Source organism: Dipodomys spectabilis, unplaced genomic scaffold (genome assembly GCF_019054845.1).
Source record: "Dipodomys spectabilis isolate Male_0828 unplaced genomic scaffold, ASM1905484v1 ptg000438l, whole genome shotgun sequence".
Taxonomy (NCBI): Eukaryota; Metazoa; Chordata; class Mammalia; order Rodentia; family Heteromyidae; genus Dipodomys; species Dipodomys spectabilis.
The window spans coordinates 545884-572692 of record NW_024871115.1 but is presented as its reverse complement, the minus strand read 5'-3'; positions in this window follow the sequence as shown (position 1 = coordinate 572692).

Genomic DNA, 26809 nt, shown 5'->3' with positions numbered 1-26809 from the left:
ATGAACCCACATACCTATAACTATGTAATCTTCGATAAGAGGGCTAAAAAAATAGAATGAAAGACAGCCTCTTCAGTAAATGGTGCTGGCAAAATTGGTTAACTACTTATATATCACTCTGCATCAGAATCAACTCCAAATGGATCAAAGACCACAGAGTCAAAGCAGACACTCTGAAAACATTACAGGATGGAATAATAGAAACCCAGGTCTCCTTGGGACAGGCCAAAATTTTCCTAACAGAGACCTAGAAATACAACAAATCAAAGAAAGGTTGGACAAATGGGATTGCATGAAATTGCAGAGCTTCTGCATGGCAAAGTACATAGCTAGCAAGATCAACAGAAAGCCCACGGATTGGGAGAAGATCTTCACTAGCCATACAACGGAAAAGTGTCTCATATCTAAAATCCCCCAACAACAAACCTTGAAGAAACAACTGCCCAAGAAATAAGTGGGCTAAAGACTTACCAATCCTAATTTAAGCCTTTTATTAATCTCTGGTTTAGCATTTTATACTTTAGTTTTCATTTGTATTTTGAAAACTCCTTTGAATTCTTGAGGATATGTACCACTATTTCCTCTTGGCTACTCATTTTAAAACACATATACATTAAAAACTTTTGAACTCAAATGACCATTTTTTGATAATGCAAGAATTAATCACCAGTACTGTACCAAGAAGCTAGACTTAACACCTATATGCCTTTTTTTTTTAGGTGGGGGGTATCTGGTTGTGGGCCTGAACTCTGGGCCTGGGCGGTGTCCCTCAGCTCTTCAGCTCAAGGCTATCGCTGTACCACTTGAGCCACAGTGCCTCTTCTGGTTGTTTCTTTTCTGCTTATGTGGTGCTAAAGAACTGAGCCCTGGCCTCATGCATGCAAGGCAAGTGCTCTACCACTGACCCACCTTCCCAGCCCACCTATATGCCTTTAAAAAAAAACATATCCAATTGCAGAGTATCAATGAAAGCAAATCATATACTGATAAATTTTCTAACCATATTTTTAAGGCTTTTTCAAAGTTAATACATCTAAGTGGCAGTTTTAGGAATCAGATCATGACATCACTCATTTTTACCATTATGTTTCCTGTGTCTGTCTGCAAGAGAAAGGGACAGGACAAAGATTGGCCACACAGCCCCTCCTAAGGAATGTGCATGCACCCAACTCTTCAGGGTTAGTTGAACTGCCTTTGTGCCAGCTTGCCCTCTTCTACCATGCGTGGACTCCCCCCAGGGCCTGTCCCACCCTGCATGACTGGCTGAGCTGCACGTCTGCCTCTACATCCCTCACCTCAAAAGACAGGTCTTCTATTAGAGTCTAAGTTTTTCCCTTTTTTTTTCTTGGTTCTTGAATGAAATAGTTTTAGACAGAACAGGTAAAGTTTTAGACAGAACAGGGAAAATCTTTGACAGTGTTAAATAAACCTTTATATTTAAATTTCTAATAGTATCCCCAAGTTTTAGCAGAGGGAACTAAATCCCAAACAGCCAATGCCTTTTTGTTGAGTCAGATAACTTGATTACAGTGTAAACATACTTCTGTTTTAATGTTTTATTTAGACCGGCTGCAGCTTGGGCCTCGTCCGACACAGCAGAGCCTAGGAGGAGAGCCCCGAGCTAAGGATTTGCAGGGCTTATAAAGGCTCACAACCAGGTGTACCACCACGTGTTACTCTGCTAGCTAAAACAAGCAACAAATGGTCACTGCCTCAAGTACTTTAACCCTTCATTCTCCCTCTTGACTTAGGGTCCTGAGACACAATCTTGTGGCTCCAGCCCCAAACTAAACTCTTTTCTAGTCCCTCTCTGACCTTAGCCATAAACAACAATACCAATTTTTTTTTCTTTCATGCGATTGTTTCTAACACATTTATAAGATTATTTCTTTGTTGCTTTGTATGTCCCTCCCCCACAGTATAACCTCTGTTTTCACTGTATTTGAGGTTGGTATAATTTGTGGAGGGGAAGGGGAAAAACAAATCGTTTAAATAGGGATACAGGTGGACCCATTGCAACAATGAGATGTACAAGTCGTTATGTAGAAAACGAACTTCACAACTTTGGTGGGGGGGCGGGGTGGATTGGGTGGGGGGAGTAGGAAGGGGAAGGGGAAACAAAGGAGGAGGCTACAATGCTTGATAAGAAATGTATTCATTATCTTGCCCATGTAATTGTAATCCCTCTGTACAGTATTTTCACAATAAAAAAATAAAAGTAAATAAAACCAAACCTGGAAAAAAAAATTAAAAAAAAAAATAAATAAAATACCGAATTTTAAAATACAGGTTTTGATTTGTAAATTAAAGAATTCTTAGAAAGTTTAACTAAACTTTCTGTTTAAAACAATACAATAATCCTTTAAGATATTTGGCATACAAATCTGATGACCTTCCTTATAGTTTAAACTCTTTTTTTTTTACAGCATGCTGATTTTCATCTTGAACATGTTCCAACATACTCATACAAAACTTAAAGTGCACAAAAATGAAAATCAGTCCAGAATCTTGATCTAAAGATTTAAGATTTGTAAAACAAAGTGCCTTTGCTGAGCTTCATTTACCCAGGGCTTGCTTGTTTAGCAATGCATTTTACCAATTGGCCTTGTGAATACCTTCAGCTGGAGGAAGGCTAGGTGGGAGTCACCTGAAACTGAACTGGCCTATCTTTTATCCAATTTTCTTTTTAGACAAGAGCATTTTACATTTTTTTTAACTGTTTGGACAAGCCAAATGTCCAAACTAGGCTCAAACTGTCTATGCCCTCACCTCCGGCTGCCTCTGCAGGAAAATGCAGCCTGAAGCTTGTAAGGGCATGTGACCTTCCATGCCCACCTCTTGACTGCTGCAACACAGACAAAACAGAGCAGGTCTATGACCAGGCCCAGACAAAGCTGGAACTTTTATTCCCCCAGAGATGTCCAAATGAACAAAAAGAACAGATTCTAATAACTTGAATAATTGTCTGGGTTTTTATTTTTCAGAGAATGGTGAGCTCTGGCGTTTAGGGGACCTGATTTCGATGACTGAGAGCCCCAAAATAACTCTCTGAACCTAGAAGAGAGGTGTTAGTTTAGAGGAGCTCTCCTGCAGCAATTTTACATTAAGGGAGGGCCAATCTACCTGGCAGAGAGTGCCTCCACTGGGGAGAGGCGCATCCCAAACTCCTCCCTGGCTGGGAGTTCTGCTGCATCCCACCTCCCCTTCTGCCCCTTCCACTATACTTGGCCAGGCTTACCACTAGAGGCTTTTGAGTTCTAAGTTCCTGCTAGGAACTTCTCTCCACAGCTGTCCCCTAGGGAGTGGCTCTTCTGACACCAGTCCAAAGTCCCTGAGCTCAAGGCCTGGGGTCCTGGATCTCATTTGGGCCTACATCTACTATATCCTGGATCCAAAAGAGACTTCACAAAACCCAGATAAAGGTGCTAGAAACTTTATTTTTTTTTTAATCCAAAAGGGTTTCTTGAATGCTGGGGGGGGGGGGGGGGTGGCGGGTGCGGCTAGCTCAGCTCGCCCAGGATGCCGCGCTGGGTGGCCATGCTGCCCAGGATGAAGCCCACGGCCAGGGACACGGTCTGGTGGAAGGAGCCATGCAGCTGCTCCACGTGCTGGTTCCGGGTCAGCAGCTGGTCTCGCAGTGGGCCCAGCATGCCACGATGTCGCCCAGGTGCGTCAGCGTCTGCAGCAGAGCAGCATTCAGCGATGGCGCGGCGGCGGGTGGCAAGAGGTTGGCGGGGGCTCAGGGTGGCGCGGCACCTGCGGGAGGGAGCACTGGGTCGGCGGGGGCGGGGGCTCTGCCGCCCGCCGGCTGGCCTCTGAGCCTCCGGCCCAGGCCGCCCCTTCCAGCCTCCCGCCCCTGTTGCCCTTCCCCCCTCCTCCCCCTCTCCCCAGCCCTGCCATCCCTTCCCCTCTCCCGCCCCGCCGCCTGCCTACCTGGCTCTTCCGAGGGTGCGGCGTCGGCGGGCGCACCTGTCCTGCTCGTCGTCGCCCAGCAGCCCCATGAGCTCGCGATCCGCGTCGAAGGACCCGGGCGGCTGGCCATTGGCCTTGCGCACCTTGCTCTTGAGGAACTTGTAGCGGCAGCAGCATTACGCGGGAGTGTGTCGCACCTGCCGCAGGGCAAGCGCGGCCGACACTTGGCGGCAGGTGGGCAGTGTGCGCCACACAGCCAGCCGCAGCAGCTCGGCCAGCAGCAGCTCCGTCTCCCAGGCGCTCCAGGGCTCCTGCTGCGCTGAGCCCGGGGACACGGGCGCGCCGGGCCAGAGGGGCAAGCCGCCATTGGTCGCCACCAGGCCCCGCGGCGGGGTCCCCGGCACGTCCTTGGCCAGTGGCAGCAGCTCGGCCACCAAGTCGGTCGGCGACCACCGGGGCCAGCAGCATCCCGGCGGGCTGCGTGGGCTCCGGGGTTGGGGCGGCACCCGGGGGCCTGCAGGGGCGTGGGGGGTTGCGGGAGCCCAGAGGCTGGGAGACCCAGGGCGGCTGCGGCATCTGGGCTGCCTGCATGTGCTCTGCCAAGCTAGGAACTTTATTACCACCACATGGGACCACTTCCTACCACCGGGAAAGTAGGAACAGCCTTGAGCTCAGGGTAGGATGCGTTTTTATAGGGGTAGGTTAGATAGAGTTATATATACAAGCCATGCAAGGCAGGTTTGGCATATTTTTCATTGGTTACAGCTAGAACCTTTAAATTAATTTGTTCTTTATGGTAATATCATATGTAATCATTTGTAATAGGCCACTCATAGTGGGACCACTCAGCGGTGGTCTTCAATTGGTGGGCTTAAGGCCTTGTTACCAAGGCAAGCAAGCAAGGTTATAGAAGCAAAACTTGGCAGAAACAGAGCCTTGACTCACAGAAGCATAGGCAAAACATAATCTTGACTTGGTCAGCATGATCAATACTATCAAAGCTATTGACACTACTTTAGAAATTATTTTATTATAAGCTCCTAACAGCTCTTTAATGCAGCTGGTGATAAGCCTCGGTTGTCAATAGCCTTTTGCAAAGCTGCCAGTTTGGTAAATTGAGGGAGCGATATTCTTTTGCTTTTTTATCAAGGATGGGGAAAGGACAAAAGCTGACTACTGGTCGGCCTTTGTCTGGGGTTTTTCTTTACCAGGAGGTTTTTGCCCTTTATCAATAATTTTGTTTTGTTTTCTGATTTCACAGTTTTGTACCCATGGCTATTCTTTTCCCAGGGAAAAGGGGGTTCAGGGGAGAAAGTAAATTTCTAACAGCAGGAGGGACTGAGGCCAGACAACAGAAGAAATTTCTTCCAGTGAATAGTAACTTGGATATTACAGAAAACCAAAGATCTGGTGTTTTAATGCATTAAGCTGTTCACATTGTAATCAAATTATCTGACTTATCAAAAATGTAAAGGATTATTGCATTATTTTGAAGAACTTTAGTTAATTTTCAAGTTTTTGCTAACAGCAAAACTTGATGACTTTTCTTGGGAGTTTAAAACAACTCATTTATGTTTTTACATGATGATGACAGGCAGAAATTTACTGGTAGAACAAACACCAGAGTTCATTTCAGGGGTTTCACAGAGCAAGGGCACCTGAGACTGAGGAATGTCTCTCAAGGCCTTCCACTAGGTGTGGCCATGTGGCCTGTCCCCTGACACAGGAGTCAGGTCATGACAGGAGTCGTCCTGTTCAGAGAATAGGATCTCACTGGGGCATCCAGATGAAGTGGACTGAATCCCTGGACAAAAGTTACAGACGCTGACCAGTATCTTAAAAGATCGTTTATTCAATTGACCAGCCAGGGTTAACTTATCTAGGGAATGAGCAGTCCCAAACTCAAATAGCTCAGGGTTTATAAAAGTAAAAAAAAAAAAAAAAAGCATCCTTTTAGAGCAGATTCAAGCAAGGTGGTGTACAGAAGAACTTAGCAGTTATTTTATTTTGCAAGCTCGTAAGTCACAAACAATCCGGAAGCAATTAAAACCGTAAGTACTCCTGTAACAACTTCTTGACCTAAAGCAACGGGCAGTTCCTAGTTTCGGGGCCAGGTGTTTTGCTTTTTCAAAACTAGTAATTACAGTAGAAGGAACAGCTAGGGGGTAAATAGGCCTAGTCCTTTCCTCATAACTAGTTGTTCCAGTTCAATCCTGCCTTGCATAGTTTGGCCCTATTCTAAAAATTCAAAAATTTTTATTTTCACATTTTACATTCTTTTTTTGGCCGGGGGGGGGGGGGCGGTCATCACACTGCATTGATTAACTCACTAAATGGCTTGGATCACCAGCCTCTGAGTAGCCTCTAAGCATACCTTAGATGGAAAAGTTCTGCTGGTACCTGAGTAAGTCCATTTAAGGTTTGAAATCTTTATGGTAGGGGAGGGTGATGCTCCCACACCCCCTCAGGTGATAGGCACACCTGGATCCCTGGAGATAGGAGTGGCTACTTGGCTGAGAGGTTACTGAACCTGTCAGTTCAGTGCCTGGGCCTGAGTGTCCTGTGACCCATCCCCCTGGTGGGGGACACCATGCCATGTGTATCTCCATGTTCCTGTCCTGTCTCTCATCTCCTGGCTTGTCTCCAGAAATCATGGTGTCCAATTCAGCTATCCATCAGAGAGCTGAATTTTTGTTTTTTTGTTCTTTCCTCTCCAACCTATTCCCTAGCTGTGTTAAATGTATTTGTGGATTGCAGGCCTTCATTATTCAGTTAGCAGTCTGTAGGCAGTGCATTGTCACAAAAACTTCAAGATTCTATCTCTCAAAATGTGGTTTCTCTGAATTCTGATAATTTACCTTACAACATCTGAGACCCTTTCTGTAGACTTTTCTTCGAAATAAACCTGTGCTAGTGTTTAAGCTACCTCTTTGCCTATCTTCTATGGCTTTTAGGGGCCTAATAGCTATGTATCTTCTTTTGCTTGTTCTCATTCCTCCAGTGTTAAGATACTAGCTGAAAACTTGAAGTTTAAGGCACGAATGTGGTACAAAGAGCAGTGTTACTCAAAAAGTAATCCCCAATCCCAAACATGTGTTAATATAGAAGCTATTAGAAACTCAAAAATGCTCAGCAGCCCCAGCCCCATTGAATCTGAAGCTACATTTAAAATTCCCAAATAATGTATATGCATATTACTGTTCAAAAAGTAATGCTATAGGCTGGATCTTAAGTGTCCACCTAATGCCTGTGTTTTAAAGGCTCGGCCCTTAGCTTCTTGGAGATGGTGCAAATGAGAATGTAAGACCTAGTGGGAGGTCTTCTGGTTATTTAGGGTGTGTCATGGGAGGTCTTCTGGTTATGTAGGGTGTGTCCTTGAAGTGAGAAATGGGACCCCAGATTTTTCTTAACCATGAAGTGAATAGTTTTCCTACACCATACACCCATCATGTCATTCCCATCCTCCACATAGGAGGCCTTAACACAGTAGGTCTGCCCAATTATAGATTGGAACCTCAAAATTTTTGAGCCAAAATAAGCCTTTCGAAGGTGACTATCAAGTATTTGTAATAGCAACACAAAATTAACTCAAGCCTAATTGTAGAGAAGTCCACAAAATATTTTCAAAATCTTGTATTCGTGACATCTCTGCTAAAGACAGATTACTCCCTTGTGTGTATGTATAACTTACATAATAGTTTGTCACCATGCCTCAATGGACCACCTTGAGCACATACCTACTTTGCAGATTGCTGTCTAGCACACTGAGTGAACATAGCATTTGACTACTTGCTCTGCCACTGCTCAGCTTTATTCCAGGAAAGACTGAAGAGCGAAAAGCAAATTGCAGAGGGAGAAGCAGATAAACTATAACCAGAACCAAAGCTCCAATAAAATGAAAAATACCCTTGCTCACTAACAGAGAGGCTCACCACCAATGGGTGCCTATGTTTTCAGAATAAGTAATGGGAGATGCTTATGATTCAATGGATAAACAGAAAATAATAAACACTTCCGATGTGAAAGCAGGCCCCTCATGGAAAAGAATGGAAACAAAAGTTTGAAGATAGGCATATCTGAGTTAACATAATGCATCTTCCATTCTAAGACTTTTTAACCTTGTTAGCACAGTCTATAGTATATTTTCTGTAAGTATTTTTGCTTACAATAACTTATGCAAAAGACATAAACAAGAACCCTCAGACTGGAGCAAGAACCGGCCAGATGGGGAACAGGAAAGGTGAAAATGATGGAGATGAAGATGATTGAAGTACATTCTATAATGGTGGCCATAAAAAGGGGAAGAGTGATCAAATTCTTTAAAAGTACACCTTGTATATATGTAAGTAACAATAAAATCCCTTTGTATAATTAATATACAATTTTAACTTGTGCTTTTCCAAAGCTATCCCGAATAAGGAGTTTAAGTTCATCAGAGCAGTTGTTGTAAATATCTTGATGTTTTCTCCTATGTGACACCTCATATCCCATAACTCGAAAGGAACCCAGCAAGGCATAATTTACTTCTGCAGAAGAATCTGATACTGACAGGAAGCCAAGCAAGCATGCTGAGCAGGCAGGCAACCATATCTCTCACTCATCCGAATTTTAGGATCATAATCTTTCTTGCTCAGATAAACTTTCAAATTAGGAAAAACCAGGGTATCTCATCAAAGTTTGTCAGAAAAGCAGTCTTAGCTTTTTGTAAGATAGCAGCTCTTCTTTAAAGGGCAGTGCTTATGTCAAGCACTTTGGCAGAAAAGATTCTAACTCCTACAGTCCTGCCTTGTTTTATCTTTTTTTCAAACCTAGTCAGCTTTGCTAGACTTTCCCATTCAGCAATATCCAAAGGGAGAGTATTTAAGAATTGGATGTTTTGCCCTCATTCATACAACAACCAACACAGGCATTGTTATGAAAACAAGTACTAGAGGCAAATTTGGACAGCACCATTCCTTTGTCTTCCAAATTATTGATCAACAAGCTAGTAAATGGCTCACCTTTTGCCAGCCTTCAATCTATGTAAGGCCTTTGTGCAGCAAAAGTTTCTAATCACCAGAGAAATAATTCCCTTTCCAGCTAATATACCTAAAGCTAGTCTTTCCATGCCATCCTACTAGTGGCATTTAGTTGTTCTGTTATTACCTTGATGGTGTCTAGTATTATTATCAAGGCTCTGCTGATAATAAATATAATCTAATCTAATAATGGATAGAACCCAATCTACATTTTATAGGTATTACCAGTTTAAAGCTAGAAATGAAATAGCAGGTTTTGATTAGGAACTCTTTGGGAGACCCCAATAGCATCTACACAAATATGAAAGTTGGAAGACTGTCTGGGGATGAATCTCTCTCTTCCTTGATGTTAGCATTTTCTCAACTGGGCATTCTCAAATAGTTTGAGTAAAATGGATGTATGTTGAACCAAAGTGCAGTTTCCAACTCAGTTGGCCAGTAAGGTCTCCAACACTGGTCCTCTGCAATACCAGACACCTTTCTATGACTTAAATAAAGTTGCTTTTGGATTGTATTTTTTCTTTTAATCATCCAACTTTGCTCATTAATAGATGGCAGGTTTGAGCTGACTGATTAAGTAATGGGCCTGGCTCAACTGAGGTCATGTGGTTCCCACCTTTTCAATTACCCTGGAAGATCCAGGGTATAAACAGAGTTTATCTTTATAATAGTAAATGTACTCATTATCTTGCTCATGTAACTGTAACCCTCTGCACATCATTTTTGCAATAAAAAAACATACAGAAAAAAAGGAAGATTATGACATATCTAGGCTGACCTTGTTCTGGCGTTCTAAGTTCTGACATTCATGCTTGATAAGATCTCACAACAGCCCCACCCCATTTTCCTCACCCAAGGCTGTTTGAAACTTTTTGTCAGTAATGGGGCCTGGATTCTGGGCCTTGGTACTGCCCCTCAGCTCTTCAGCTCAAGGTTAACGCTCTACCACTTGAGCCACAACACCACTTCTGGCTTTTTTCTGCTTCTGTGGTGCTGAGGAATCAAACCCAAGGCCTCATGCATGCAAGGCAAGCACTCGACCATTGAGCTAGCTTCCCAGCCCTTGAAACAATCTTCACTGGCCTGTTATAGAACTATTCCAAAAACCTGTACTCATCATTCTCATGTTTCCTCTACTTGCTTGTTTTTCCTTTTATAAAACTTTCAAACCTACATAACACTTTTTTGAATATCCAGGAAAAAGTAATCCTATATGAAGTTTTTTAAAATGTAATAGCAATGATAACTTGTTAAACCTGGAACATTGTAAATAACAAAATTTCAAGAACCTTTTGCTATTAAGTCAGTTAATTACTGAATGCCTGCAACAGATCCTTCTGAAGATATTTACACAGACAGGGATCTACAAGATTTAACAAGTGCACATTAGAAATAGAGCTCAAAATTTAAAAGAATCAGCCTTAAAACATGTTTTCATATCTTTCCCCACCTTCTCCCTAAAAGACAACAATATAAAGAATGTCTGAGGGAGCCTTCTTAGCGCCAATTTTCTTGGGCTTCCTAGGTTTAGAATTCGAGACATGCTGAAATGGAAGTTTTTGTTTTTTTGTTTTTTGGTGCACTCTGCCCTTCAAACTTTATTGTGAAAATACCATACAGAGGGGTTACAATTACATGGGCAAGGTAATGAGTACATTTCTTATCAAGCATTGTTGCCTCCTCCTTTGTTTCCTCTTCCCAATCCCTTCCCGTCTCCCTCCCAACCAAAAAAAAAAAAAAAAAAAACGTTGTAAAGTTTGTTTTTCAACATAACAACTTGAACATCTCATTGTTGCAATGGGTCCACCTGTATCCCTATTTAAACGATTTGTTTTTGCCCTTCCCCTCCACAAAGTATACCAACATCAAATACAGTGTAAGCAGGGGTTATACCATGGAGTAGGAACATACAAAGCAAAGAATTCATCTTATAAATATGTTAGAAACAATCGCAAGAAAGAAAAAAAATTTGAATACTTATCTTGGGGTTCATTTCACCTCTTGTTCACCCCTTTTCCTAACTCCCTTACTAGAGATTTTTCTCAGAGATGACTCCATCTCCAACATTTCCTTCTTCCCCACCTGGACAAATGATGTTGTAGATTAAGACTCTTAGTCACAAAGAATTTAAGAGTCTGAATCTAAGACAATTCTCACACACAGCCCCTGCAAACACACAATTACCAAAGCAGTATTCATAGTTTCATTTTTTTCTACTGAGGCCAATGCATGAGGTTGCTTGCTTCTCAGGGTGCCTGTTTGGACCCCTTCCTGATGTTGCGGATTAATTTTACATCTCAGGTCCATTGTGAGCTACAAAGGATGGCAGGTTTAGCCCATGCACGAGACTGCCACAACCGAATGGTAGGGTGTCTCTCCTCTTTAGGGCCTCCTAGGATCCCTCATGTGTGGCATGGAAGATTTGCATTGGAAATTCTTGGGGAAATTAAGGTATCCTAAGAACACCAACTCAGAATGCCTTTTGTAAGAGCAAACTTTGCCTTGCTGTCTGTTGCATGCCCAAGTTGAATAAGCACACTGGATGGGCAGCCCACCACTGGCTCCCCTGAATTTGAACTTTTGGATCATCTTTCATGATAGCTCAAATTTTTGACCCCTTTCAAAATATTCAAAAGCTTTAATAATCAACCACCAGAACACCTGGCCATGTTAAAAGAAAAATAACCAACTTTTACCCAGCCGGTGTTCTACCACTAGAGCCATGCCTCCAACCCCTAGCACTTCTCTAAAATAGCTTTGGTAAGGTTGTGACTACCTTTACAAGGGCAGTGCTTATATCAGTCAAGAAGACTTAACTTCTATAATTCTCCCATCTCATTTTACTTTTTCTTCCAACCTAAAGCACTGACTTTCCTATTCAGCAGTATCCAAAGGGTATTTTGATTAAAGAGTGTTTGGTTAAGGCAGTTTTTCACTGAACAAAACCTCTTATACAGGAGATAAAGCACTCATCCACACATTCCTCTGAAAACAGTTACTAAAAAGGTAAATATTGACACCATGACTCATTTTTAAAATGCTTGTTCCATCATCAAGATAGTCAAGGGATCTGCCACCACACAGACACAAACTTTTTTTTTTAACAGACTGTAGGCTGGTCCAGGGTTTGATCTCATCTCTTTTATTACTCAAGGCTACCACATTAGCCATAACTCCAGTAGTTTATCTTTTTGCAGGTTAGTTGGAAAGTCTCGTCTTTCCTGCCCGGGTAAACTTCAAACACAGATCCTCAAACTCAGCCACCTGAACATCTAGGATCACACTCAGCTTCACCTGAGTTCTTAGGTAACTTGTTTGCCAGTATTAAATCCTTGTAAGTCTTTCTGTAGCATTGGCCTCCAACTACCACACAGATTCCCTTGGGGTTCATTTCGCTTAACATCTTATCTGGTCATATGTACATAGCTTTTGACCTTTTCTGCTTGTCCCTGACATATACAAGTTATTGTAAGTAAGGAAAACCATGGGACCTATGTTTCTTTGGGCCTGGCGAGAAGAAGCACATCTTGACTCCAGGTTTATCCTTTGTGTCCTGGGCTTTTTTTTTTTTTTTAACTTTTTTTGGCTTTGATAATTGGATGCTCTCAGATGAGATCTCCTGGTGTCAGGTTAAATCCATGTTGTCTTACAGGTGGGTGGGCAGGTGGGTGGCCTGTTCTAGGATTTGTCCTAGTTTAGCAGCAGTGGTGTTCCAAGGAAATGAAAAAGAATTGAATTTAGGCTGCTCCTGCAAGGGTCTGTGTTACAGGAAGCTCAGCAAAAAGGAGATGGTGTCTGCTATCTCTGCTGGCTTCTTAGAGACAGTGTGTGGCACCAAAGCCCTGGTGCTGGGTTATCCTGCACGTCACCAGTGGCACTGAGAGCACATTGTAGCTCTTTTCTCATTGATTGATTGGTGCTGGTACTGGGGCTTGAACCCAGGGCTTCCCACTTAGCTTTTTGCACATTACTAGTGCTCTCCTACTGGATCCACACTTCTACTTCCCAGAAATTATGGCTTTTTCAGAATGCTACTCCAGTCAGTCTTTGTGCTCCAGCCCTTCTTCACCTCTGGCATTGTGTAGCAGTCACTCATCAATTTGTGACTGGTCAAGTGCCTGCCATGTTTCTGAAAAGGACAATCAAGATGTCAGGCCAGACCAGGCGCTGGTCGCTCACACCTGTAATCCTAGCTACTCAGGAGGCTGAGATCTGAGGATCGCGATTCAAAGCCAGCCCAGGTAGGAAAAAAATCCATGAGACTCTTATCTCCAATAAATCACTAGAAAACTGGAAGTGGCGCTGTGGCTCAATCGGTAGAGCGATCGCCTTGGGTGCAGGGACAGCATCCAAGCCCAGAGTTCAAGCCCCACGTCCGACCAACACAAACAAACAAACAAAAACCCTTGGCCATCCTGCTGGAGATACAGGGCCTAATAAAGATGCAACATGAAATATTGCTCATAGGAATGACACAATCCCAACCAACCACCCTCAGCCAAGGAACCAGAATATTAAAGTTTTCTATGTTAGTTAAACAACATTAACACAAAATACTAAGCTGAGGACACCCCAAATTTTAGATTCATAAAAGTTAAATATAATGAATTAAACATCTTATACTTATTGGTTTATACTTTTTAGTTTATCACATAGGAATTGCTATTATCCACAGTTCTGTTTATTTTACACAAATACTTAGAATGGTAATTGCTAATATAAAATAACATGAACTGGGTTGGAGGGAGGGAAAGTAGAAGAAAATTGAGGGAAGGGAGAAAAAGTTTGAAAAGAAATGTACTCATTACCTTACTTATGTAACTGCAACCCCTCTGCACATCACCTTGACCTAAACTCTGGGCCTGGGCACTGTCCCTCAGCTCTTCAGCTTAAGGCTAGTGCTCTACCACTTGAGCCACAGTTCCACTTCCGGCTTTTTTTTCTTTTTGCTTATGTGGTGCTGAGGAATCGAGCCCAGGGCCTCATGCTTGCAAGGCAAGCGCTCTACCACTGAGCCACCTTCCCAGCCCGTCCTTGATCACTTATATCCATGTTTGGTAATAAAAATAGAGATAATTATATTATGTTCAATTCTCTGTTGGTGAAAAAAATTGAACTTTACAGTGACATTTGCAAAGAATGAAAATCTACTCTGCAGTTTCAGTGAGGATGTTTTATGCTAGGAAAGACAATATGAATCATTTTAAAGCAATGTTTGTATCTTACTACTGATTTTTTCCACATCACCTGAATGATTTCATACTTTAAAAATCTTCAAAAGATTGAATTATAGGCAATGTATCTAGATTAACAATGCTTGAGACCAGGAGTGTCATATATTTTAAGGTGGACATTCTTTTTTCTTATGGTATTTGGACTGTAAACATAAGTGACTGAACATCACTCCTTAAACATTAAAAATTTCTATTTCAGATTATTTTATTAGACATATTACTACCAATAATATCTGGGAGTAGAGATGTGGCTTAAGTGGTAAACATTGCCCTTGAGCAAAAGAAGTTCATAGTCAGTGTTTAGACCTTTAGCTCAAGAACTGGGACTAGCACACAAAAAGAGGGCATTGTATTTTAATTACAGTTTATCAATTGTTTTGGAATATATTTTAGGGTACTTTCTCATTTTAAGTGATGTAAAATTTGCTCATTATCTATTGGAGAAAGTGTAATTTATCAAAAAGAGAAAGTAGAGAATATCCATGTTAGTAACATTTTAAAGTTGCAAATGCCATAATTGCAGAGGACAAAAATAGGACCAGCATGTTTCTATAAAGTATTTTACAGGAATGTTTATGCTTTATTAACTTCAATTTCCAAAAGAAATTTCCTAAGTGAATTAATACTTTTTTAAGAAGATTGTGGTAAATGGGTAACACTAGCTAAATCTTCAGGATATAGAACATCTACAAAGCATACAACATTGAGCAATATATACTTTCTCAAGATTTCTTCTACAATTTTCTTAGAAGCCAAATGTCTCTTACCAACTCCCTGAGCTGTGAGGAAGTACCAACATGGTAGAGCTAGCATGAGCAAATCCACAGATGGGGCACTGAAAATAAGTTTGACAGATCACATACTATAAATGATTGTGGAAAGAGGCTGAATAAATCATTGAGAATTGGATTAGGGATTGGTACCTAGACAGGTATTTTCTCTCTACCCTAAACCATACCCTCCTGTACTCTCTGATAACTATGCTCTTGCTTATTCCTCAGCTCAGCTCACCTTCCCTCCTGAAAGTTGGTCTAAACCTTTCAAAAGCATCAAGTGATTGCTTCAAGAAGTAGAACCAATTATTGCTTAAGGCAAGGAAAGCTAAAAGCATCTTTGCCTTCCTGTGCTTTTCTGCCTCTGTTCTTTAGGAGGGAGATTGCTATTTGTAGGGTGCCCTCCTTGCAACATTGCTAGGCTTCATTCCTGAAACTACAGGACCAGCACACACTACTCCAATATCACATGTAGACCTGTCTCTAAAAACAAGGTCATGTAAAACATGAGTAAACGCAAGCCAGAAGTGCTAAGAAGGCTAACAAACAGAAAGCAGAGTAAAAATGCCTCTCAGATAAACAACACAGAACCCCAAAATAGAACTGCAATATAAGAAGATTCAGGGCACAGACTTTACAATTTTACTGCAATTATTATCATGCTCATGTTACAGCCGGGCGAAGTGAATAAAGTCACATGGATTAACAACAAAATCTCTAGGTCATGGAGAATAAACATAAAGCTCCAGGGTCTCCTAGTCTGGAGAAATACCCAAATAGTTCTTGGAGCTTCAGAAGCCAGATTCTGGTGTCTGGAAGCACACAGGCTAATGGCAGCACAAGCTCAGGACTCCCAAACAAATCAACCCCAGACTGGAAGAACACATGCAAGGTAGAACCACCGGGTCCTGTGCCCCGCTTGCAGTTAATGTCTGACATTGGATCTATGGCTTGAGATCCCTTATAGTTACAACTCCCAAAGTCCACTGAAGAGACGCTGAGTGCCTGCCTTGGGGTTCCCACTTACTGAATGCAAAATGGAACTTAAGAGCACTTCCAGCAGCAATGCAAAGTGCCAGAAACTAGAATTTATAAATGGAAAACACCAATCATGGGTGGGGAGGCTCACATGCAGAAGGATCTCCACACACACACACACACACACACACACACACACACACACACACACACACACACTTTCAAAGTATCTGGTGCAATTGAGATTATAATTCCCACAATGTGATGAGCCATCCTGGAGGAAGTAGGCTCCTTACATGGCTTGCACCAATCTTTGACCCTAGGTCCAAGGCTAGGATGCATTGGGACCTTCCTCTCTCAAATGAAAGTTCAGTTTCTTCTTGAAAATCAGTTCCTCCTGAAAAATTCCAAGACCAAACACAAAAAGGAAATGTTTGGGGATCATTAGATGAGTTGGCATTTTAGTTCTTAGTTCTAATAATGTAATTGAGGTTATGAGACTATGTTGTTTTCATTTTTATTTTTGTTTAACACATATGTTCTGCTGAATGTAAGTTATGTCTCTGTTTTGCCTTAAATTTTTGAATATCTACCCTCATAGTCAAGCCACTAAATTGATTCTTGGGATAATTTTCCACTGCTCTAATGTATACACTGGAATGAAACGGTAGGACTGTTAGGTAGATATAAAGCATAATGCTTGTTTCGAGTTAGATTTCTCAAAAATCTATTAATTAATTTCCCAGAAACTACCAAATTCCATCCATGAAACATTAAGGCAGTTTTGGTTGGTTGTTTCTGAATTTTGCTTTTCCTTTAATGTGTTTGTTGTGATTAGTCCTGTTGCTTGAACTCAAACCTTGGGCACTATTTGCATTTGCTGTGTTCTACTTGCCTTTTCTTCACTAATTTCTTCAGCCATCTAGTTAAACTCCTACAGGAGTTTCTCAGAGCATGGTATACCACCTCTATTGCCCTTCAAGAAATTCTGGATTGCTGTAATCAGGGTGAATATGGGTGGAGGTAGAGGAATGAAGTTTAGGGTATGTCTGTGTTGAGGTGACTTGCCTCAATCCAGTCTGTTTTTGTCTTCTGTTTTGCATGCCTTATTTTTTTTTTTTGAATTCTTACCTCTTGTCTGATCCTAAAAGTTCCACTCAGTAAACTCTAGGCTATATATCTAAGGGACCTTGAATTTGTCTTCCCAGATCTTATCAATTAGAACTCAGCAATAAATCTATTGTCTCCCATCAACATGCTTCTCTCTTAAAGGTTTCTTGTGATTTTGGATGATAAAATATGATTTGGAAAGACTGGATAGGAAACGTTCATGCCTGATATTCAGTCCTTCCATGTATGGGTCCTCCATGTCTCTTTTGTGGACCTGCTCTATTCCTCATAAAAAATGGAGATCATAGAACATATTTGTAAGGATAAGCTTCAAATTGAGAGCCTCTATTGTAGCATAAAGGAAAAAATAATTTCCTTCTATAAAAGTAAATTATTGAGAGGCAAGGAGATAAGGATCAAGTAAAAACAGGGTGCTTTGAAGACTCGCTATGTAGTGCAGTTTTCATTTAGATCAATTTATTTCAAAATGTTTTATTTTTTTATACTAGTATAAACAGAACTGACTCCCTACATTATTTTTAAATTGTTCATTGCTCAAAAAGGTAAGTTCAATTATTTTTATACATATATTATATGCTGTTTGGGGCTGGGAAGGTGGCTCAGTGGTAGAGCGCTTGCCTTGCATGCCTGAGGCTCTGGGTTCAATTCCTCAGCACCACATAAGCAAAAAGAAAAAGGCCGGAAGTGGCACTGTGGCTCAAGTGGTAGAGCGCTAGCCTTGAGCTGAAGAGCTGAGGGACAGCACCTAGGCCCAGAGTTCAGGCCCCACGACCGGACCCTCCCAAAAAAATTATATCCTGTTAGTTCAGTGAATTCAGTTATTGACCATAATTACTTTTAGCGAGTCTTGTCATTTTCTAAATAAAAGAAAATATTAGCTTTGGGCACCAGTAGCTGTTGCCTGTAATTTGAGTTTCTCAGAAGATTGACTATTGAGAATTACAGTTGAAAGCCAGTCTGGACAAAGAAGTACATGAGACTTATCTCCAATCAACCACCAAAAAAACAGAAGTGGAGCATCAGCTCAAGTTGGAGAACGCTAGCCTTGAGTAAAAATCTCGGGGATAGCACACTATCCCAGAGTTCTAGACCCAGGATTGCACAAATAAAAATATAATTTTATCTGCACAAAAGATAATTACACCCCTTTCTATCTACATAAATACTTACATTTCTATTGTCAAATTGACTTTGCTAGCAACTCCATACTCCATAACAGTGCAACTTAAAATTGATGAGAGTATATATATTTATTTTGTTGCTGATTTTAGGATATAACTACTTGTGATTTCACCATCATGTAGCAGATTGGCTATCAGCTGTTCTTTTTTAAAAAATATTTTTATTAACATATATCAGTTATACAGGGGAGTTTCATGGTAACATTTTTTTTTTTTTTTTGGTCAGTCATGTGGCTTGAACTCTGGGCATGGGTGCTGTCCCTGATCAATTCAACTCAAAGTGAGTGCTCTACCACGTGAGCCACAGTGCCACTTCCTGTTTTCTGGTGGTTAATTGGAGATAAGAGTCTCTTGGACTTTCCTGTCCATGCTGGCTTTGAACCACGATCCTCAGGTCTTAGCCTCCTGAGTAGCTAGGATTACATGCATGAGCCACTGGCACCTGGCTTCATGGTGATGTTTCAATACAATAATATAATTTACTTCATCAGCCCAACTCAATCATTCTTCCTCATTCACTCTCCTTCCTAAAATAATTTTAACATATTTCATTGCACTGTTTTTATAAATGATTCTATATACTTTGACAGAAAGAGAATAAACATTATTTGCATGTATAAGAATAAATCAATGAAACATGTCCAAATTATTTTACATCATGATGAAGGGAGGTAACATGAGGAATAGAATACATTATAAACATATATGAAAATGTCATAATGAAAACCTAAGTATATAACTAATATATTCAGTTTCTTTTGTTCCTTTCTTTGAACTGTCTTTGAACTTTTATTTTTTCCCCTTTACCCTCTTCAATGGGCAGAGCCACTCTACACCCAGCTTTGATCCTATTCTGCATCTTGCAGGCTCCATTAAAGGCAAAAAGTTCTGGCAATTTTAGGAACATCCATTATCTCAGAGTCTGAAAACTGCGTGCCAGTGGCTCACTCACACCTATAATCCTAGCTACTCAGGAGAATAAGATCTATGGATCAGAGTTCAAAGCCAGCTTAAGTAGGAAAGTTGGTGAGTTTTTAGGTTTTTGTCAGTTGTAGGGTTTGAAATCAGGGTCTGGGTGTTGCCTTGAACAACTTTTCCTCAAGGGTAGTGCTCTGCCACTTGAATTACACCTGGTGGTTAATTGGAGATAAGAGGCCTGCTCTGGCTGGCTTTGAGCCTCAATCATCAGCTCTCAGCCAACTGAGTAGCCACAAGTGTGAGCCATTATAGGCTGGCCTGTGAGACTCTTATCTACTATGAACCACCAAAAAAGCCAGAAGTGGAAGCAGGGCTCAAAGGGTAGGGCATCTTATCTAAACAGAAAAGCTGAGGGAGAGCTCGCAGAGCTAAGCTGAGTTCAAGCCACAGAATCAGCACATGTCCATGCATGCATACATGCATACACACGCATACACACACACACATACAAAGTAGTCTAATAGTGAAAAAACCCTCAAGAATGATAAGTGATAGGTGAGTTTTGAGAGAACAAGGAAGGTAAGTGTGGAGACAAATGAAGTTGACATCTGTGGTGGTTAACCTTGAGGTTGAACTTAATTGGGATCGATTTAATTGGATTTAGATGCACTCAGCGGATTAGTAAAGCACCAATCTGGGGAGGGGGACCTTCCCTAGCAGATTAACTGAAGCAGAAATCCCTTCTGCAGGCGGGTGGCACCATCCCTTAGGTTGGTGTTTCATATGGAATTCAAGGGGCCTGGTGGAGAGAATCCTGCAATCCAGGCATTTGCTTTCCCTCTTATCCCTCCCAGTGCTCCCTGGTTTCCACGAGTTGTTCTGCTTTGTCTGATTGCCTGAAGTCTCTGACACTGAGCAAAATAAATCCTTTCTCCCCTATTTGGGTCAAATATTTTGTTATGGCAACAACATCAAAACATATGACTAACACAACCTTATCTGCCTCTTTTCCTTCTACCTCCAGTTTTTTTTTATTTATTTATGTATTTATGTATTTATTTATTTTGGTTGGTCATGGGGCCTGAACTCTGGGCCTGAGCACTGTCCCTCAGCTCTTTAACTCAATTCGAGCAGTCTACCACTTGCGCCACAGTGCCACTTCCAGCATTTTCTGCTTATGTGGTGCTGAGGAATCGAACCTAGAGCCTCATGCATGCAAGGCAAGCACTCTACCACTGGGCCACCTTCCCAGCCCTTATTTATTTATTTTTGCAGTTATGGGATTTTCACTCAGTTCCTGAGCAATGGCCCTGAGCCTCTTTGGGCTCAGTCAAGGTTAGTGCTCTACCACGAGGCACAGTGCCATTTCCAGCTTTTCCTGAATAGTTTATTAGAGGTAAGAGTCCCACAGATTTCCCTCCCTGGCTGAGTTGAAACACATCCTCAGATCTTAGCCAGGTGAGTAGCTAGGATTATAGATTTGAGCCTAGCCATCTTCCACCTCTTCTCTTTCTTCTTCCTCTTGGTTCTTCCTCCTCTCTCTTCCCCTCCCCTCTTCCTCCTTACCAAGCTAAATAAATATAGGCTTTACTACTGAATGAGACACCCAGCCATAGGTTGCCATCTTTACTCAATGAAACAGCTGACTTTAATGGGTTGCTGACTATATAGGCCAGAAATCAACCCACCTTTTCGTATGTGAACTTGCTAACAGACCCAAGAGATAGGTAATGATTACCCTGGCCACTGGAACACAGAAAAATGATTGCCCAGGACCAAGATCACAAAACTTCAATCTTGGCCCCACAAACATTTCAATCCAACTTCTGTAGTGAAGATGAGACTCAAACACAGGCAGTTTCCTCACCAAATAGAGCCATGTACTTAATCATACCTGTGGGAGTCGTTGATTCCATGCTAGAGGAATGTGAGGGTATGGGGCTGGGAATATGACTTAGTGGTAGAAATGTTGCCTAGCATGCATAAAGCACTGGGTTCGATTCCTCAGAACCACATATACAGAAGTGGCACTGTGGCATAAGTGGGAGAGTGCTATCCTTGAGCAAAGGGACAAAGCTCAGGACCCAAGACTGGCCAAAAAAAAAAAAAAAGCAGGGTGAGGGTAGGGGATGACAAAGGCTACACACACAAATGGAGTATTATTTGAGGGTGAGCAAATTGGCAAGGCCAGGATCAAATTGGAAAGGATAAATTGGAAAGACCAGGATAAAAGACCTAGCTCTGGCATTTACTAATTTGTGACATCAAAAACAAGTCATTTTAATTTGTTTGTCTCTATTTCTATATCTTAAAATGGATATAATCAGAGCCCTCATATCTAAGCTTCCTGAGTAGCTAGAATTACAGGCATGTGCCACCACCTGGCTAGTGATGATGAATTCTAACATATTAGTTCTGCTAGACTGTAGTACCTCATTTTTTTTTTGTCAAGCAGCACATAGCGTTCTCCATTCCCTTCCCTAAAAAAGTTTTGTAATGTTCACATTTCTCTATCTGCTTTTAACTCTAGCCAACATGATCTCCCACTGTAATTAGGTTCGTCTTGGGGGGGGGTCCAGTCGTGGGGCCTGAACTCTGGGCCTGGGTGCTGTCCCTCAGCTCTTCAGCTCAAGGCTAGCACTCTACCACTTGAGCCATAGTGCCACTTCTGGCTTTTTTTCCTGCTTATGTGGTGCTGAGGAATTGAACCCAGGGCCTCATGCATGCAAGGCAAGCGCTATAGCACTGAGCCACTTTCCCAGCCCGTGTAGTACCTCATTTTTGAGGCAAACATTAGTATATGTTGCTATGAAAATACTTTTGGATGTAATTACCATTTTAATCACATGGGTAAAGTTTAAATTGGTAAGTTTAAATAACTTTAAACTTTGGGTAAAGTAGATTGATTACCTATCATAAAAGGAATGGGCTTTACTCAATGACTCGATAAACTTCAGAAGGAAATTGAAGTTACCCAAATTCTGTCTTTTAGCTGCAAAGTAGAAATACTGAGTTTCCAATCTACAGCTTAATGATGCAACATGAGCTGTTGTTGAACTATCAGGCCTGATATCCCCAAATCTACATATATGTACATGCATGTATATACACATGTATGATATGCATGCATGTGTAAATTTCCCTTTAACTTATTCTGCCTCAAACTAGTACTGTACATCTTGAACTACACCTTCATTTCCAGATTTTACTGGTGTGTGTGAGATAAGACTTTCTCAAGGGCTTTGAACCATGATCCTCAAATCTTAGCCTCCTGAATAGCTCAAACTATAGGCATGAGTCATTGTTATATGACATATATATGACATCTTGGTTCTGTTTCCAGAGAAATCAAAGACACTGGCTGTTCTTCCTTCATGTGGACCTTATACTCAGCCCCACCAGTAGCTCAAGTCATCTAGTAGGAAGTCTCAATACACACCAAGGATCTGGGTCAGGCCTGGGGTCACACAGGATGCCAGGCTTATTCCCTGGCTGCTAGCAAAGGAGGATCTGACAAGGGGGCAAGAAAGTATGAGATTGTCTTGGGTGATGGTCAGAAATCTTTTTTTTTTTTTTTTGGTGCCAGTACTAGAGCTTGAACTCAGGATCTGGGTGCTGTCCCTCAGCTGTTTTATTCAGGACTAGCACTCTACCACTTGGGCTCCTGCTCCATTTCAGGCATTTTAGTGGTTAATTGGAGATAAGTCTCACACTGGCTTCAAACCACGATCCTCAGATATAAACCTCCTGAGTAGCTAAGATTACAAGCATCAAGTACCAGCACCTGGCTCAGATAGCATTCTTTTTTGTGTGTGTGTGGGGTCCGGTTATGGGTCTTGAACTCTGGGCCTCGGTGCTGTCCCTCAGCTCTTCAGCTCAAGGCTAGTGCTCTACCACTTGAGCCACAGCGCCACTTCCAGCTTTTTTCTTTTTGCTTATGTGGTGCTAAGCAATCGAACCCAGGGCCTCAGGCATGCAAGGCAAGCACTCTACCACTGAGCCACCTTCCCAGCCCCTCAGATAGTATTCTTATTGGTCATAATAATTTCATTTTTAGCTGTGTGGCTCTAGTCAAGTGGCTTAATCTCTCTGACTCGTATTTCTTGATAACTGAAATGAGGATTTTAAAAAAGTATAGTAATAAATAGTTTGTGGAGGTGGCTATGGATATTAGATAGGGTAAAGATAAAATAAATGAAACATTCCTCTCAATACAGCAGTTATTAGTTATCAGTATTTATTATTTGTCATTATTTGGGCTGGCCTTGATCTGAGAAGCCTTCTAAGGTGCAAGGTAAATGAGAGACATCCCACTGCAGCCTCTTCCCTGTCCCACCTCACTGGCCCCCTTTGAGGTCACCAGAGGCCCCTGGCCATGATAAATTTCCCATCTTTACAGGCTGACTTGCTGCCAGAACCACTAGTGTTCTGGCTGTATGTTGGAGGAAAGTGGCTAAATGCTGCTGGGGACAATGGGGAGAGAGCAGTCCAATCTAGACTATGGTCTTTGAAGGTTCCCCTAGATAATAAAGAGAAAGAGAGAGAGAGGAGAGGGAGAAAGAGAAATAGTCAGAAGGCTGCTCCACAAGCTGTTTAGTCCATTAATCGTGGTGCTGATAGTCTTTGCTGGCTGGCCCAGGGATGCCAACTGGGCTGGAGAGACCAGCCCTTCCTTTTCCTGGGGTGCTGATGTTGTAGGTGTTTTTTTTGTACATTTTTCCTGGCTACCACAAGGACATGGGATAGGAGAAAGATCAGATTGGAAGATTTTAGGAATGTCACAGAAAGGCTCAGACTCCAGGGAGTGGACAGTCATCACTGCCTCTTCTGGTCAGGAGAGGTCCTTGATGGCCTTGGTTTCTTAGTCTTTACAAGAGAAGCAAAGGCTAGCACTTCCTTCCCAGGGCCCAGCCCAAGCAGGATTCAGTAGGCCTGAACTAATGTACAGCAGGGGCTCTGTAGTGGGAGTCTGACATTCAGCACCAGCCAGACAAATGGTTAAAAAACTCAAGTTTGGCTCCTGGTTCTCTGTAGGTTCTCAGATACTTAGCAACTTCTATTTCACTCAGCTCTTGGAAATAGTTCTTTCCTTTCCATCCCTCCCTCCCTCTCTCCTTCCCTCTCCCCCTTCCTTCCTCTCTCTTTTCTTTGTAAGTTTTTCAGCTTGAACTCAGGGCCTAGGTGCTGTCATTGAACTTTTTCTCTCAAGAGTAGCTTTCTATCACTGAGACACAGTTCAAATTCTGGTTTTCTGGCTAGGATTACAGGTATGAGTCACTGATGCCCAGATCTTTGTCCCCTCCCTCCCTCCATCCTTCCTAACCCCCCTTTCTGTTTTCTTTAATTAAGGGCCTGAGCACTGTTCCTGAGCTGTTTTGTTCAAGGCTGAAATCCTACCGCTTGAGCCACAGCTCCACTTCCAGATTTTTGGTAGTTAATTGGAGATTGGAGTCTCACAGTGTTTCTTGCCTAGGCTAGCTTTGAATTACAGTCCTCAGATCTCAGCCTCCTGACTAGCTAGGTGAACCACCAACACCTGTCTTAGTTGTCCTTTTCAAGAACTATAATTGCAGGCAGAGTAGTTAGTGCTATACTGAAACACCAGCCAGGCACTGTGAAAAGGGCATCCATGTCTCAACTGGCCTAGTATCAAACATTATTAGAACCATTCACGCTGGGGAAACTAAGCTCACTTACGCAGAATTATCTAGAAGACTCAAGAATCTAAAGCCAGCTTGGACAGAAAGGTCTGTAAGACCCTTATCTCCAATGAAGAATTAAAGAGCAAGAAGTGGAACTGTGGCTAAAGTGGCAGTGTGCCAACCTTGAGAATAAAAGCTCAGGGACAGCACCCAGGGTCAAAGTTCAAGGCCTAGGAGTGGTGCATGCGTACACATGCATGCACACATACATAAAGCCCACATACACAGCACACAGAATGTCTCTAGCCTGTTTTTCTCTTGGGTCACATGTGTTGCTCCAAGGAAAGGTACTGGGATAGGGGCAGAGGTTAGTCTGATGCCACTGGCTCACCAGAAATTTTCCTCCTCTGTAGTATGGAAATGAGGATACCTGACTTATATGGTTGTTGGGAGCATTAGATGAGCTAACAATAAATTGTGTGTGTGTTTGTGTGTTTATGTACCAGTCCTAGGGCTGTCCCTGAGCTTTCTTGCTCAAAGCTGGCATTCTACTACTTGGGCCACTGGTGCACTTCGAGCTTTTCTGGTATTTAATTGGAGATAAAAGTGTCACAGGCTTTCCTACCCTTAGTTGGCACTGAACCACAATCATAAGATTGCTAGCCTCCTGAGTGGCTAGGATTACACATGTGAGCCACTGGCTTATGGCTGTAATAAAGTTTTAATGAAGGAGAGCTGGTGAGATTCTTCAGTACCTATTTCATGTGACCTCCTCTGAGACCCCTAAAATACAATCAAAGCACCAAGAGGAGTCAAGACCAGCCAAGTAATTCTGCATTGACAAACAGCCTGGCCTTTTTTCTACTAATAATATAAGTTCAAGGTGAGTCAGTAGGAGCTTCTCTTCTTCCTGTGAGGGACAAAGGCCACTGAGCAGAGTCTCTGCTCTGACACACTTCCCTAAGATCACAAGCAAAGGGAAATGAACTCAGACTACACACTGACATGTTGTAATCATATGATTGTGCCTAACCATGAAAAGAATAGAAAGGTCTACCATGTTCTAGCCAACAATCAGTCAAATCTGACCCTGCTACATGAATTACCCACTTCCCATGGGACCAGGAAAAATCCCCTAAGTAAATCTGAAATGTCCTGCTACATGAAGCAATTCAAGCATGCATAGACTTGCCAGGAGATGAGAGAGTTGAAGCAATGTGACTCAGCAGGAAAATGCTGGTCAAAGCCAGGTTCCAGTGGTTCACACATGTAATCTTAGCTACTTAGAAGGCTGAGATCTGAGAATCCTAATTCTAAGCCAGCTCAGTCAGGAAAGTCTGTAAGAGACTCCTATCTAGAATGAACCTCCAAAAAGCCAGAAGTGGAGCTGTGGATCAGGCAGTAGAGCACTGGCCATTAAAAAACTAAAAGACAGCACTCAGGCCCTGAGTTCAAGACCCAGGATCTGAACACACACACACACACACACACACACACAGAAAAAAAACTAATTTAGACCAAGTGCATGTACACATTTAAGTTTCAAAGAGGCAGAAACAAATATGATCACAGTTTGGAATGTAAAAAATACTAAGTCCCTTCAGTTCAGAGGAGAATGGAATGTATGGTCCCTCAGGGAACTGCATTCTAGAATATTCTGGGGGATCCTTCCACTAGGATACCTCTATACTTCTGGTAAGTCAAAGGTGACAAGTTCCTCAAGAACCAGAAACTCACCTTTCACCCCAATTCAAGGGATTTGAAGTTCTAAGGGGATTTTTGCATTCACTCCCAAAGGAATCCACAGGATCTGAGAAAGAAATAGGATGGGGAAAGCTGAATGAGGAAAGAGAAGTAGGGAGGCCCAGGGGTCTCTGTGCAAATGGTAAAATGGGAAAGGGACTGACCTGAGTAGAAACAACGGATCAGCAGGTGGGATGAGGAAGGGGAGCAAAGATGATGAGGGAACCAGTCCTACAGAAGGCATCACACCCTGGGGTACAGGCATATGTGGAAAGAGTA